Raw genomic sequence first — 13665 nt, 5'->3', positions numbered from 1 at the left:
GCCTGCTCGTGAGTCACGTGTGCTGAGAGAATCTCTCTCTCTCTCAAAAAAAAACTCCAAAAACTCAACTATCTCAAAGAGCACGCGTCGGCGCGTGCTCTGTGAGAGAGAGAGAGAGAGAGAGAGAGAGAGAGAGAGAGAGAGAGAGAGAGAGAGAGAGAGAGATCAACAACCGGCCATGTGGCCTCCTCATAGATCAATTGCGAAAGTTCAATGATGCGAAGGAAAAGAGAAGGGAGGAGGTGTAAAGCGGAATTCAACTGGCATAGTTGAAGCACCAAGAGCTTTCTTTTTAAAGGTTGGAGAAACTTGGAATTAATTCGGAGTGAACAGGGGAAAAAAATCAAATATGGCTACACGAGGGGCGGCGTTAACTGCATGGAAGTGCTGCTAAAAACTGGAGTCTCCAGATCAAGTTAAAGGAGCGAAGAGCAGAGAAGAGAGGAGGGCTGAGTGCAACGAGGAGAAGGGGTCGCTGGTGGTGAGCCGGCGGGCCGTGACTAGGTTGGGACCGAGAAAAGGAGTGTTACTTGATGGCGCAATCCGCTCGCTGCATGGGAGCCCGATCAGTGCAGGAGTGCTCTTGGCCTCCGGCTGGTGACGTAGGCGAGGCCGCGAGCTCCAGGATAAGTAGAAAGAGGAGGGGCTGAGGAGCCTTGCGTTCGGAAGCAAAAAAGACCTGAGGTGGGCGGCAACCGCAGGATAAAGAAAGCATAATTATTGTGGCAGGCTTTAAGGGGTGAAGCTCCTGCAGGTTTTGAGGGGTCGATAGGAGAGTGGTTGGAAGGGACGCTGCTGCGCTGTAATGGGTCGTAAGCTACAAGATGGTCGGTAGCAAGGGTTGAGGAAATCCATTCGACCATGAAGAAAAGAGAAGATGCTGTGTGCATATGAGTAGCTTATGGCGAGCAGGTTGCTTTATTATTTGATGAGTAAGGCTTTGGTCACGCGAGGCTTAGTTATCAGTTATCTGAACAAATAACTAAGCCTCATTTTTGGTCACACACAAAAAGGAGCATTAATTGAATAACTATGTCAACCCTTTGTAACTATGTCGATTCTGGCATAGTTGTGAAGTCCAAGGCTTAGTTGGGAGGATCAATGAATAACTAAGCCTCGCGTGACCATGCAAGAGGCTTACTATTCATTTAATGCTGTGTCTGGGCATAGTTGGCTTAGTTAACTACAAATGATAATTAAGCCTCGCGTGACCATAGCCTAATAGTTATGGCATATGGCAGTCAGGTTGCTTTAATGCTGTGTCTGGGCATAGTTGGCTTAGTTATCTACAGATGATAATTAAGCCTCGTGACCAATATAGCCTAACAGTTATGGCTTATGGCAGTCAGGTTTCTTTATTTTTATCAAGGTGGAGTTCACAACATGCAAGGGGGAGCTCAAGACTTTCCATTTGACCCTGAAGGGTTGTGCATATGATGGATTGTGCATACAAAGAGAGAGAGAGAGAGAGAGAGAGAGAGAGAGAGAGAGAGAGATCCAGGCAGTCTAGGTAGAGGGCGCTGCAGTATCAATTCTCTCTCTCTCTCTCTCTCTCTCTCTCTCTCTCTCTCTCTCTCTCTCTCTCTCTCTCTCTCTCTCTCTCTCGTGCGCACGCACGCACGCACACACACACACACACACCCGTTTTCTTCCTTTCTCCCTCCTAGCTTGCAGTGAATCCTCCACTTTGCTCCACAGAGAGAGAACTTGGTTTCTATGTCCTGTTGCATCCTTCTTGCTCCCGTTGGGAGGATCATAGAGCCAAGAATTAGAACTGCGAAGAACTTATTGCACTCTTTCTCCGAAAGCTTAAAAAGAAGGGTAAAGTGTTCGATATACTGAAAATGCAGGTGTTAATTCAAACCATTCAGAACAGATCCTATCTTGAGCAGTTTTTGACAATAAGGATTCCCAGTGAGAGTGGCCAATTGGGCAAATGGATGCAAAGGCTGTTGTGTCTGGTGCCACTACAGATTACCCAAGTAGAAAACAACCAATGGTCAATGGCCTACAGATCCCATCACATGCAACCTTCTCAGATGCAATTTCATTGGCATCCCTGTTGCACTTTGGGCCCTATATTGATATCATTTTGGCTAGATGGAAAGGAGAGGTCAAAGTAATATCCTCCATGGGTAAACAGAGCAGTGGCAAGTCCTACCTTCTTAACGATCTTTCTGGTAGCCTACTGGATGGTGTGTAGATGACTGTAAGATGTGAGTCAGACTGTCTGTATGTGCTTCTTGACTTCGAAGGGTTGGGAAGCTTTGAGCGAAGTGAGCAAGAAGACATATTGTTTCGGTCCATTCTCAATGCAGCAATTAGATTTTTGGACGGTCTTGCATCTGATGTTTTGGAAATGTCTTTCTAAAGTTTTTTTGAAAAAAAATAGAGAGAGAGAGAGAGAGAGAGAGAGAGAGAGAGAGAGAGAGAGAGAGAGAGAGAGAGAGAGAGAGAGAGAGAGAGAGTCCGACTTGCTTCTGAGACTCTGAGAGTGCGTGACAGAGAGAAGCCTTGCGAGTGAACAAAAGACATGACACTGAAAATTCAATAAACTCGGCGCTGAGAGTGAATGACTAGTGCTCGAAAAAAACTTTTTCCAAAAACTTGTCAACCTACATGTTAGAAACAATAGAGGTAAACTAACTAAACCTGAAGGTTTTTATACTAGTTTACAATAATTCTTTTTTCAAAATTTTGAGGTTTTCTCACCTTCAACTATAAAATTTAGAGGCAAAATCACAAAATTTGTAGGTGGGGTTACACTTAACCTAAGTTTTTTTCGAACATTGTTAGTGACTTATAGAGGCAGCGCTTAGTCAGAGAGTCAAAGAGAGAGAGAGAGAGAGAGAGAGAGAGAGAGAGAGAGAGAGAGAGAGAGAGAGAGTAATTGGCTACATTGGTTGAGAGCATGCACACCCCTTCCATGCAGAGCTCGCTGCCCAGTGGCGGAGTAAGGCCCACTTTTGTGGAACTCTAGAAGAAGGTGGAGGTAGTGATTGCTCAAGAAGGGCATCGGCGCATCGAAGTCAATTTTGACGCGCAAATACAAAGGGTGGTTTTTGAGAAGATATTCCTCGACTGTGATCCTGCAACTGTGGAAGACGAACCTCATTCTCTCTCTCTCTCTCTCTCTCTCTCTCTCTCAGACACACACACCCAAACTCTTCATCTTTTTTCTCACTGAAAGATTGCATGCGAGTGGTGATTATCGTTCATGTTGATAGTACCTTGTGATCTTCATCACCTCTCCCGTCCTTGGCCACAAAGTCCTCGTGATTGGGGCCTCCTCTTTTGCAACTCACCATGAAAACTCTAAAAGAGTCCATAGTCTATGAAAACCATTCTTTTCAAGTATGTGATGTGGAGGATATTTTCTTTTTCCTCTTTGTTTCTCAAGTGTCATGAATATACGCTAAAAGATATTTTTTGCGAGATAGACAAAATGGAGTCACTTGCCCTAAAAAATTTATCTCCAATTTCAATAACGTACAATCTAGCACCAAAGATTGCAAATACACATTGTTCATATTGGCCTCAACCTACCAATATGATCTACCAAATCTACTTCTTCTATAACTTCCCTAGAAGCACTTGCCATAATCTTATGTATTGAAGAACCCTCCTCCCCTCTCTACTACATTGCATGTGCACACACACACGCAAACACTTTTACTTGTCCAAGCATCTACCATGGCTTTAATATTGATGACTGCAAGCTATGATTCACAAGAGGGATCATATATATGACCTTGGATAATCAAGGAGTTAATATAAGGGTGGATGATTAAAGTCTCCATAAGGAATTCTTTAGAAGTTTAGAGTCGATGATAGATAGATTGTAATATGTAATTTGATGCTAAATGTTTTTATTATGATTTAAGTTCTATGTATCTTGTGGGGTTTTTCTCTTTTTTATGATTGCTCGGAAAGATTTTCTTGGAGTTTGAAATTTCTCATCCTGCAGTCAACCATGGCTAACCATGGCTAGGCACATAACCATTTATGGACGACAATGTGGCCACAAGGGTGTTCTTATGTTTGACGATAGCATCTATGCACTTTCTATCTCTTTTGTGATACAACATTATGAAATAACTAATGCATTCAATTTTCATCCATTAACTCTAATGGGAGAGCAGGTGAAGATAAAGGCTAATGAACTTGCTAGTGGTGAACAAATATTCCTTCTCAATCATGGCCAATGTCAATTCTAGAAGGTCCGCATTGCTATTGAAAGCACACAAGGCATTGGAATGAAGGACACACTAGTAATAGTCCGATGGTCCCTCCAGAGTAGTTGGTATACTACATGCAATGCCTTCACAAAGCAGCCTACACATGGCACTCAAGCAAGCAAAGGATATCATTCAAGTTCAAGAGCTACCTCTGCATTATGATGGAAATGTGGCATTTGAGTTACCATCTTTTGATCTATTTGTGCACGAACTTATGACAATTGCAACATGTGAATATACCATGGAGAATAAGTTTGCACAAATAAAGTTTTGGAATATGCTCAACAAGATGGTTCAGAAGCAAGGATATGACTGTGTATCAATGGGTGTGTGAACACATTAAAGGAAGAGTATGCCTCTTTTGTTTGAGACTATTTTAATGTGTGTGAACACATTAAAGGAAGAGTATGGATTTTTATGTTTGAGACTATTTGAGATGCAACATGGTTACTTTGCTACACTATACTCTATAGAGTAACTATTGAGATCTTGATCTAATATTTTTCACTGCTTATGCTTGCTCGGTTTCTTGTTCGCTCGGAAGTACTCGCTCGAGGATTGGGATTCCTCCATGCATAAAAAACACTTTTTGTTTCACGTCATAGAAGTGGTAGGAACACTGTTTTGGTCATAACTCACAAACCGTTGTGAATCAGCTCGAACCCTTTATACCAGAGATAAAACACATCATTTAGAACATTTTTTCTCTTAGATGTCATGTGAAAATCACGCACGAGCTATGAGATATATAGCTTGCTGCCTATTACAATCAAAATTTTGGACCCCAGGCTCTTTGGAGAACCACTATATAGATTCAACGGATGGGCAAACCCACTTAACCAATTAAAAATCTTGATTAAAATTGATGATAAATGTATTTAGATCTCTGTTATTACCTCGGATATGCGAGTTATTAATCATCCATAACCAGTTTTACCTACGCATGTAGGGGTGCTCATAGGGGGAGTACCATATGACGTCGTGAATCAACCGAGACGCTTATGTATAATTTATGGTTTTTTTAATGATTTGATTTTTGTGATTAGATGCCCATAAACTTATGTGAGGGTATATGGTTAGTCAACCCGAACCGCATAGGCAGGTATGATTAAAGTGGCTTTCTTTTTGTGTTACCGTTTGTTGTGTGAGTATCATATGGACAAAGTGATGTGATGGAGTGTTATTCTATATTATGGATCTGATCTTGATGCATTGGGTTGAGGTCAAACACTTGGTTGAGGTCAAACACTTTCATTTGCATGTTATGCATGCTCCCAAAAGTGGCAAAAAGTTGTTTTTTTGCATATATGTGAAGTTATGGTTTATGGTTGACCTAAAGGTTGAATCTGTTTTGCATCATGTTTATGGTGATGGAATGTTATCATATGATGTATGTAACCTTATAGGTTGATGTGGATGCCTCATGTGCATGGGTATGATTGCTTTCCACCTTTCTAGGTCAAAACTAGCCCTATGTGCTAAAGGGGTGAAGTGCAGATATAATGCATCAACTTTTCATGGTTAGATGTTGTCAAAATTGGATTTTTATATCATGTTTAGTTGCTGCTCAGACTTATCTTATGCATGAAAAGCTCATGTCTTAAGAGTCATCCGTGTGTGGACTCCGATTTACTACAGGGGATATGTCAAACTCCAAGTGTGGGAGTTGGGTTTATTGTGAATATGATTTGTGGTTAAGGGCTAAGATCCCTCATGCATTATGGTTGTGATTTAATGGTGGAAGCTGGTGTGGCTCTTGTTTTTTTTTCTGGATATGGTTATGCTGCCAAAATTTTTACAACCATGTTATGTTCTAAAGTGGTTATGTAGGATTGGTTGTGCCTCACCCGAGTTGGGGGTGGACTGCGCACCCATGTGATGTGATTGGATTATGGTTTATGGTTTGGGATTAGATCATGAAGTGGTATGGATGGTTTATGGTAGACGTGTAAGGGTAGAGACCCTCTATAGTCTACCCTCTATAGTCTAACTGCTTGGAAAAGATTATTTGTGCATATGGAAGGTGCTATTGTGATTGGACTCACGTGTTATGTTTCTCATGGCAGCGTCGCTACAAGACTAGGATCAGCTAAATCGCTTAACCTTAGTTAAAAGGGTCGTTGACCTAGGGCTTTGCTGGATCAGGGGTGTTGCCTAGGTCTTCTTCTTTTTGTTAGGCCCATCTACACGGTCAGTGCGTCGGGAGTTGAATGACCTACATGGCTAACACGTCGGGGATTTTGCCTTGCTTTGCCTAAACACCCAATGCTAGGCATCGAAGAGGCGTGGTGCCTAAACTGATATGGTTGGTGTTGATACCCTACCACCTATTGGTACTTGGGATCCTTCAGAGCTCAGGTTCATGGAGGTAGGCGAAGCAGCCTCAGCTTATGTCTGGCTCAGGTAGGTTGGAGGTGTTCTGGCTCGCTCCCGGCGAAGTGAAATTCTCTTTGTTTGTAGTAGAGCGAAAGTGGATGGGTGGACCAGTGATCCCTACACAGGGTCCGGTGTTCTGCTAGTTATTTTGTCATAAACTTTTTGATGTTATGGTATACCTAGATTTTTTTCATTGCATTGATACATGGTTGCCTGTTTCATTTAGATGGGGCATTTAAAGATTCTCTGGTGTCATTCTCTCATGTCTCTGTCCACTCTATTTCATCCTCCACTGTACTCTCTCTCTCTCTCTCTCTCTCTCTCTCTCTCTCTCTCTCTCTCTCTCTCTCTCTCTTGTCACAACGCGGTGTACACATATATTCACCCTCCACAATGTTATATTTTTCCTTGAGTATGCTTTCATTCATAATACCCATTCAGAGGTAGCACTAGCTGCTAGGTGTCTCTGGATGCAGTCCGCTCATGGCCTAAACTCCATGCTTGGTCGGATGCTGAGAACTCCTCCCCTATGCAAACGCTTCCGCAACTCTGATGTATATTGAGAATTGTATAAAGGTGTGAATTGTATATTTTGTGCATAGACCCCTCGGGAGGGGTATCTCTCACAATGGGAAGTGGGGGTGTGTTGGAAGATTCCGACAGCCACAAATATCAGCTTTGGAAAAGGAGGTGCTTGAGGATATTTTTTAGTCCTTGTATAAGAAAATGATTGCAATTATTGCCAAGAAATCATTAGCTCTATTTTCACTATAATTATGAAGAATTCGGGACTATGATCTCTCAACTTGTATTTTATGCTATTTTTGAAACAAGTCCAGTCCTTGTACATGAGACCTTGAATTGCAGTATAAAAGACAGTTTTTGTAAAGTTTTGAATATCATCATTATTATTAATGGTAGTGAGCATATAAGGGTTTCTATGTAATCATGTGTCTTCTCTTACTATTATGTATTCAATTTACCTCTATGCACTGCACCGCAGAATCATCATATCAAAATTTTGAGAGTATCATTGTGTTAGTCTCAAGGAGCTCTATGCATAGACATCTACATCGCAAGTGTTTCTCAAGATTTGAGTGCTGACTCCCACAAACTTCTATGTCATATATCTCACTATCCGAGTATTGTTTTGAAATTCTTTCAATTTTATTAGGTTCCCAACACCTTGAAGCTATCCTAGTAGCTATATTTGATATCAAATTTGATGACCTACCAATTTGCTGTTGAAAAAACACATTTTTTTCCAAAGGTATAGATTTTAGGTTTGTTGACCTGGGAGTGTTTCTAACCATGCATGGATAATGCCTATTAAGTTTGGTGTTGTTTGGGGTTGATTTGCTATTGGTTTTACTTGTTGATGCATGAATGGATCATAGATATTAAAGCCATGTTTTTGGTAGTTAGAACACACATAGATAGTTTTGATGGGGTGTATTATGTTCAAACAAGAGATTGATAACCTTTTGGTATGCCTCCATGCCCTAGTTGAGTCACTTGCTTCCTAGGATTGACATTATAGTCTTGGGTCCGTTTCATCGCTATTGTAAAAACCCCCAGACATTACCACTAGCATGAAACCTTTCAAGATGGTTTATGGAACAAAATTAGTGGTACCTATGGAATTCACAATTCCCAGTCTCACATTGGCTATCGAGCATGGTATGGACTTCAATGAAAACTTAAAGCAAAGATAAGATGAATTGCTCAGACTAGATGAAATAAGACAAAGAGCTATGTTAGAACAAGAGGCAGTTCAATAGAGAAGAAAGCATTGGCATGACACTAAAAGTAGGTTTCTTCGGGCCTAAGTTTGAATGATACAGCAACACTAGATCCCTCTTTTTAAATTCTCTGACCTTGATTTGAAAGGTGCATGGTCAGGACTTTATGAACTGAATTGAGTTTTCTCCAATGACAGAATTAGGCTAAAGGATTTATCAGGATTAATGATGCCAAGGGTCTACAATGGAACCAAAAGTAAGTTGTATTATGCCAAATCAAATGGAATCCCAACAACATCAGTTCAGGAGTTCAATTAAGAGTCAGATGATGAACCTCTAAATTTGTTCAACATCAGACCAGTTGAAGAAGGAGTGGAGGATTTTCAAAAACCAATAGATCTGTTGGGTATGGTCCTAGTCCAAACTCAGACTATAGAACAATCAAATAAGTCTGAAGTGAATAACAATCACTGGCATGATACTAATGAACAAATCAATGAAAAAATATTGCCAGTAATCAGTATAAGGAGCAGCCAATGCATGCACGTCATGTCACAAATAATGCCCATAAACATGATGCAATAGGAGCGTGATGCATTCATGGCACGTATTAGTATAGCTATGCAAAGAGTGTGTAATCCACCAATTTACCCTCAGAGACGTGGGTGCCTAGCTCCTTGACTTGACAAGATTCCTCCTCTAGTGTATGCATCATCGCCATCTGCACAACAAGCCGGCCTTGCCATCACTGATGCCTTCTCCCTCAATTGTCTTGGCTCTTTGTGCTTCAACTCACCATTGTCATCCAGTGATTTTTCTTTCACCACATAGGACTATTCATAGGATTCAGAGATGGGGAAACAAAAGTAGTCAATGTCGCAAAAGATGAAGGAAACTATGGATTAAAAAGTTGCAAAAGTAGAGGCCCTGCTTAGTCCAGTTGAGCACATATGTTCAATGCAACATCATAGGATAGAAATGTATGTGTTTCTCCATAATGAAAAGGAAATTCTCAAGCTCTAGAGTATGGAGTTATTATTGGAAACTATCAAAATTAGTTTTGATGCAGAGATCATTCTAGATACTTTCAATCTAGACACAGGCACTACAAAATTAAAGGCAGACCAGTACAGGCCATAGTGGCAACACTTTCCCACATTTTCCATCTATCTTTTTCAATTAAGGCCAAACCATGCTCAAGAGATGAAGCCAACCATTGTTTGGAAGAGGATGCTCAGGCAAAGAAGAAGAGAAAGATTGGACGTCATGCCCATTGCATCAAAAAATGGCATGCTCCCATCAAGGTATAGTGAAGGTCGTGCACCACGCCTATGAATGAAGAACAACATTGAACTATCACACTACAAAGAAACACAAAAACACTTAGGATGGCATATTTTAATTATTCCATACACAAGCTCTGTGTCCCAATAGCGTATGTCAATTATAAACGACAATGAAATTACCAAACCATGGGTTCATTTTCACACCGTAGCCAACCCTATAATTCTCATGCTCAAGGGAGACATGATGGGTATTAAAAGCACATAAGTTTTTGTAGCAAATTATCTTTGGATTTTGCAAAATCCCACCGATATATATGTTTTAGACAAATATTAATCACTAAGATTTAGCAACCTCATAATGAGACATCGATCATTTACATCACAATGAATTTGATGCAATTTGTCTCAAGCATGAGAAAGGAAGAAATCCCATAAAAATAATCTCAAGGGTTTACATTACTAATGACAACACCTAGAGTCACAACACTCCATGCAATGCAACCCAAGCATATTTACTTCTTTGTGCACCCAAAAAGTTGGTCGTTAATAACCATGGCAACTTCAATGTGCCTTGGCTTAGCCTTCAGCCGATTGAAAAATCAAAATAACCCATTGAAGGGAGGGGGGAAAGGAGAAAATCCGCTTGGAAAATTCAAGTAAATAGAGTTAAATTGTAAAAAAAGCCATACATTTTGAAAAATTCCTTCTTGAATCTACCCTAAAGGAAATTTTGTATGTTTGTGAAATTGATTTTTTAGACATTGATGGCAAGTCGTGATGCTCTACATTTAGGACACAATCCTTAACCATTGCGCATCCGCATGAAATCCATTAGGATATAGTCCCAATTATGGTCCCCATATGCTCTTCTCATTCCATTTAGTTTCAAGCTCAATCCGGACAGGACCCTTAGAACTTCCGCGTTGGTGTAGAGGCTAATCCGATAAGGTCCCAAGTGCTCCATTTGATGTTCTTGTCATCCCACATCGTCAAACTTCCCAATCCATTGCATTTCCTATCTATCCAGACAAGGCCATTGAGCATACCATGTCAGCACGGAACCAGTTATGGCATGATCCCATTTTACAAAAAAGAGCTAAAGATTTCACAGTAAATCAAAATAGAGCTAATAATTTCCCAATCAACATCATGTATATTCATTTATCTACCACACCTAGGCCTTTAAAGCATCATGCTTTGAAATGCTCAAGAGTCAATATGTACCCAAAACAAAAAGAGCATTGAAGTGCGTGAGCTGATTTCGCCAAGCCAAGCTACTACTAGGTTCACTCCGCATCTGTTGTTGATGTTCGTATTCAATGTTTGACTATAGAAAAATGGGACTGTACCCTAAATTGTACCACGCCAACAAGAGAGACGTTAGGGAAGTGTCCCATGAAAGATGCACCGACGCGGTATCCAGTAGGGCCAAGTCCCACTCGATGCTTAGTTTGCTTCTTTGCTCCTAAGGCACTGCTAATTTGGTTTGTTTAATTGATGACTTTATGAATGAATATACTTTCCTTAAACCATACACTCCTATTCTAAATTTGAACGCTGGCTCTGTGTTGTGTGCATGCTTACACTTATTTGTTTGATACAAAATGTTGATTTTAATAGCACATTTTTTGCCCTTAAACCTCCCGTGTCGGCGCAGTACTAGTTAGAGGCGGGTCCCAACATTTTTTTAAATACAAAATGTTGATTTTAATAACACATTTTCTACCCTTAAACCTCCCGCATCGGCGTGGTACTAGTTAGGGGCGGGTCCCGAAGGTATTATAGGGGCAAGCACTTTGCATGCACTTTGGCTTCGTGTCTCTGGCCCTTATAATCCCGCGCTGACACGATATGGACTAGTGCTGAGCAAGTTATACAAGGAGTAGCTACTTCAGCTCCCCTATAACCCGTCCTTCAGCCTGACCCCATTTGGAGCTGATGCGGCTTGCGGCCCGAATGAGAGAGATTGAGAGAGGGAGAGCATGTTTAATACAAAATGTTTTAATATATTTGTTCACTACAAAATGTTAATTCGATACGTTTTCTGCCCTTAACCCTCCCGCGCCGGCGCGGTACTACTTAGGGGCAGGTCCCAGTGTTATTAAAGAGAGAGAATGAGACAGACGGGGAGCTGTGCCCACCTCTGTAACTTGCTTTTCATAGCTCTTCCCTGCAAGAAGTTTCTTTTGCGTGCCATCCCTAGACTAGTGGGTGTGTCACCGTGTGTGTGTGATGGAAGGATGGACAGAGACGACTCCGAAGTATGGAGAGAGAGAGCAACTTGACGGAGTGGCAGAAGATGCATGCATAGGTAAAGAGAAAGCATCTGTCACCCCCTTTTAAAAAGATCCTCAAGTGCTAGCAATAAAAACATGCAACACATTAGGCACCAAAATAACCTCTCTCACTAGTTTTGCATGCATGCTTTGACCCAATATGATCCTTCCATTGAAGTGTTTGGTTAATTTTGAAATCCATCTTGCATGCTTTTCATCTTTGAATTTAGCACGGAAAGAGCTAGGTTGTGCTCCACATTGCCCAATAGTTGTTCATCTGTGCTGTCAAAGTATTGCCTTGTAGCACAAATCCAAATTTTTTTCAACATCTCAACCTCCCATGAAAGCAGGGAGGTTCCCTCTTCCACAACATACATCCTTGGGTTTGGCCCAGGGGGTCCAATAATCATCTCATCAATATTTAAATCATGAGTGTTGATATTGTTGTAAAACCATATGAACCCCTCCATAATTCCTCTTGGTTTGACACCCATAGCTAGATATTTTCTCCTTCCCCAAAAACGTGGTGCAAAAACACCGTTTTGCACATTATCTGAATTGTTGTATATGAACCTACCACAACGTACTTTCTCTCCAAAAAGAACACCAAAACACGTCATTTTTCTACCAAACTTTGTGCGTCTAATTGCCCAAACCATTCGAGGCACCTTCTTCTCTGGCAAGAGATCACTCCTAGAGGCAGATGCATTGTGCTTGCTATGTGGTACAATATAAACAAGTGTAGTGACAATAACAACTCTGATTTGTGGCAGCAAAAACTTTGGCAATTGGCACTTCTATTTAATGGACCCATATTTCTTGTCACTCTTGGAGAATTGAATTTGTGGCTTACAGATTCCAAGATGAGCAGCTCATGTTGCCATGCCAACTACATCGGCCATTCTTGTACGTACGAGAATAACGACACAAACCTTTGGCAATTGGCACTTTTATTTAATGGGCCCACATATCTTGCCACTATTGGAGAATTAAACTTGTGGCTTACCGCTTCCAAGATGAGCGTCTCGTGTCATCATGCTAGCTAAAGAGGTCACGGTTGTACGTACGTTGGGGGTGCACGTGAGAAGACATGCATGACAATTCCATGTTTTATCTTAAACATGCAAGGTAATGAAATAAATCAAATATTCTTTAAGCTTTGTGTGTGTGTGTGTGTCTGTGTGTGTGGATGCACTCTCTCTATCTCCCACACGAACGAAGATCACTAGACTCATACTTCAGGATCTAATTTAGCTAGATACGAGGAGCACTTGGATGCAGCAGGCACAAGAGTTGGGCACAAAGATGTCTTTTCATAGAGAACATATTTTCCAACTTAAAAAGGATGAATATGTGATCAGACTATACTAGTTATGTACACTCATTTACCCTATGGGATGCGATGGGCTATTGGTCAGATGCGCACGTCATCGCATCAATTAGAGATTGAGACAAGTAGATTTAGGAGAGTACCAACAGAGGCTAGGACTTGCCGGTTGTGTCATATAGACCCAGAGACTGAGTTACGTCACATTTGTCATTGTCTAGTCTACTATGAAATACGAGGCCACTTTCATTTTCTATTCAGAGAGCGCTTTGGACCGTTGGCTAGAGTCATGAGATATCAGGATCAGAGATGCCTAAGGTTGTTTTTGGTAGAGCTACGTAGGCATAGGGAGAGTTTCTTGAGGAGATTAGATAGTGAGAGACATTCATAGAGGCCACTTCTTCAGAGCAAGGACTTGGC

At 41.1% G+C, this 13665-nt stretch overlaps 1 pseudogene; it reads left to right on the top strand.

Annotated features, from left to right (window-relative positions):
• The first annotated feature begins 1936 nt into the window (after positions 1-1936).
• Positions 1937-13665, top strand: part of LOC147449147 (elongation factor 1-alpha pseudogene) — a 52432-nt pseudogene continuing 40703 nt past the window's right edge.

The sequence above is a fragment of the Adiantum capillus-veneris genome, chromosome 10, assembly GCF_014529385.1.
Source record: "Adiantum capillus-veneris isolate H3 chromosome 10, ASM1452938v2, whole genome shotgun sequence".
Taxonomy (NCBI): Eukaryota; Viridiplantae; Streptophyta; class Polypodiopsida; order Polypodiales; family Pteridaceae; genus Adiantum; species Adiantum capillus-veneris.
The sequence above is the reverse complement of the archived record's forward strand: the minus strand, read 5'-3'. Positions and strand labels throughout refer to the sequence as shown.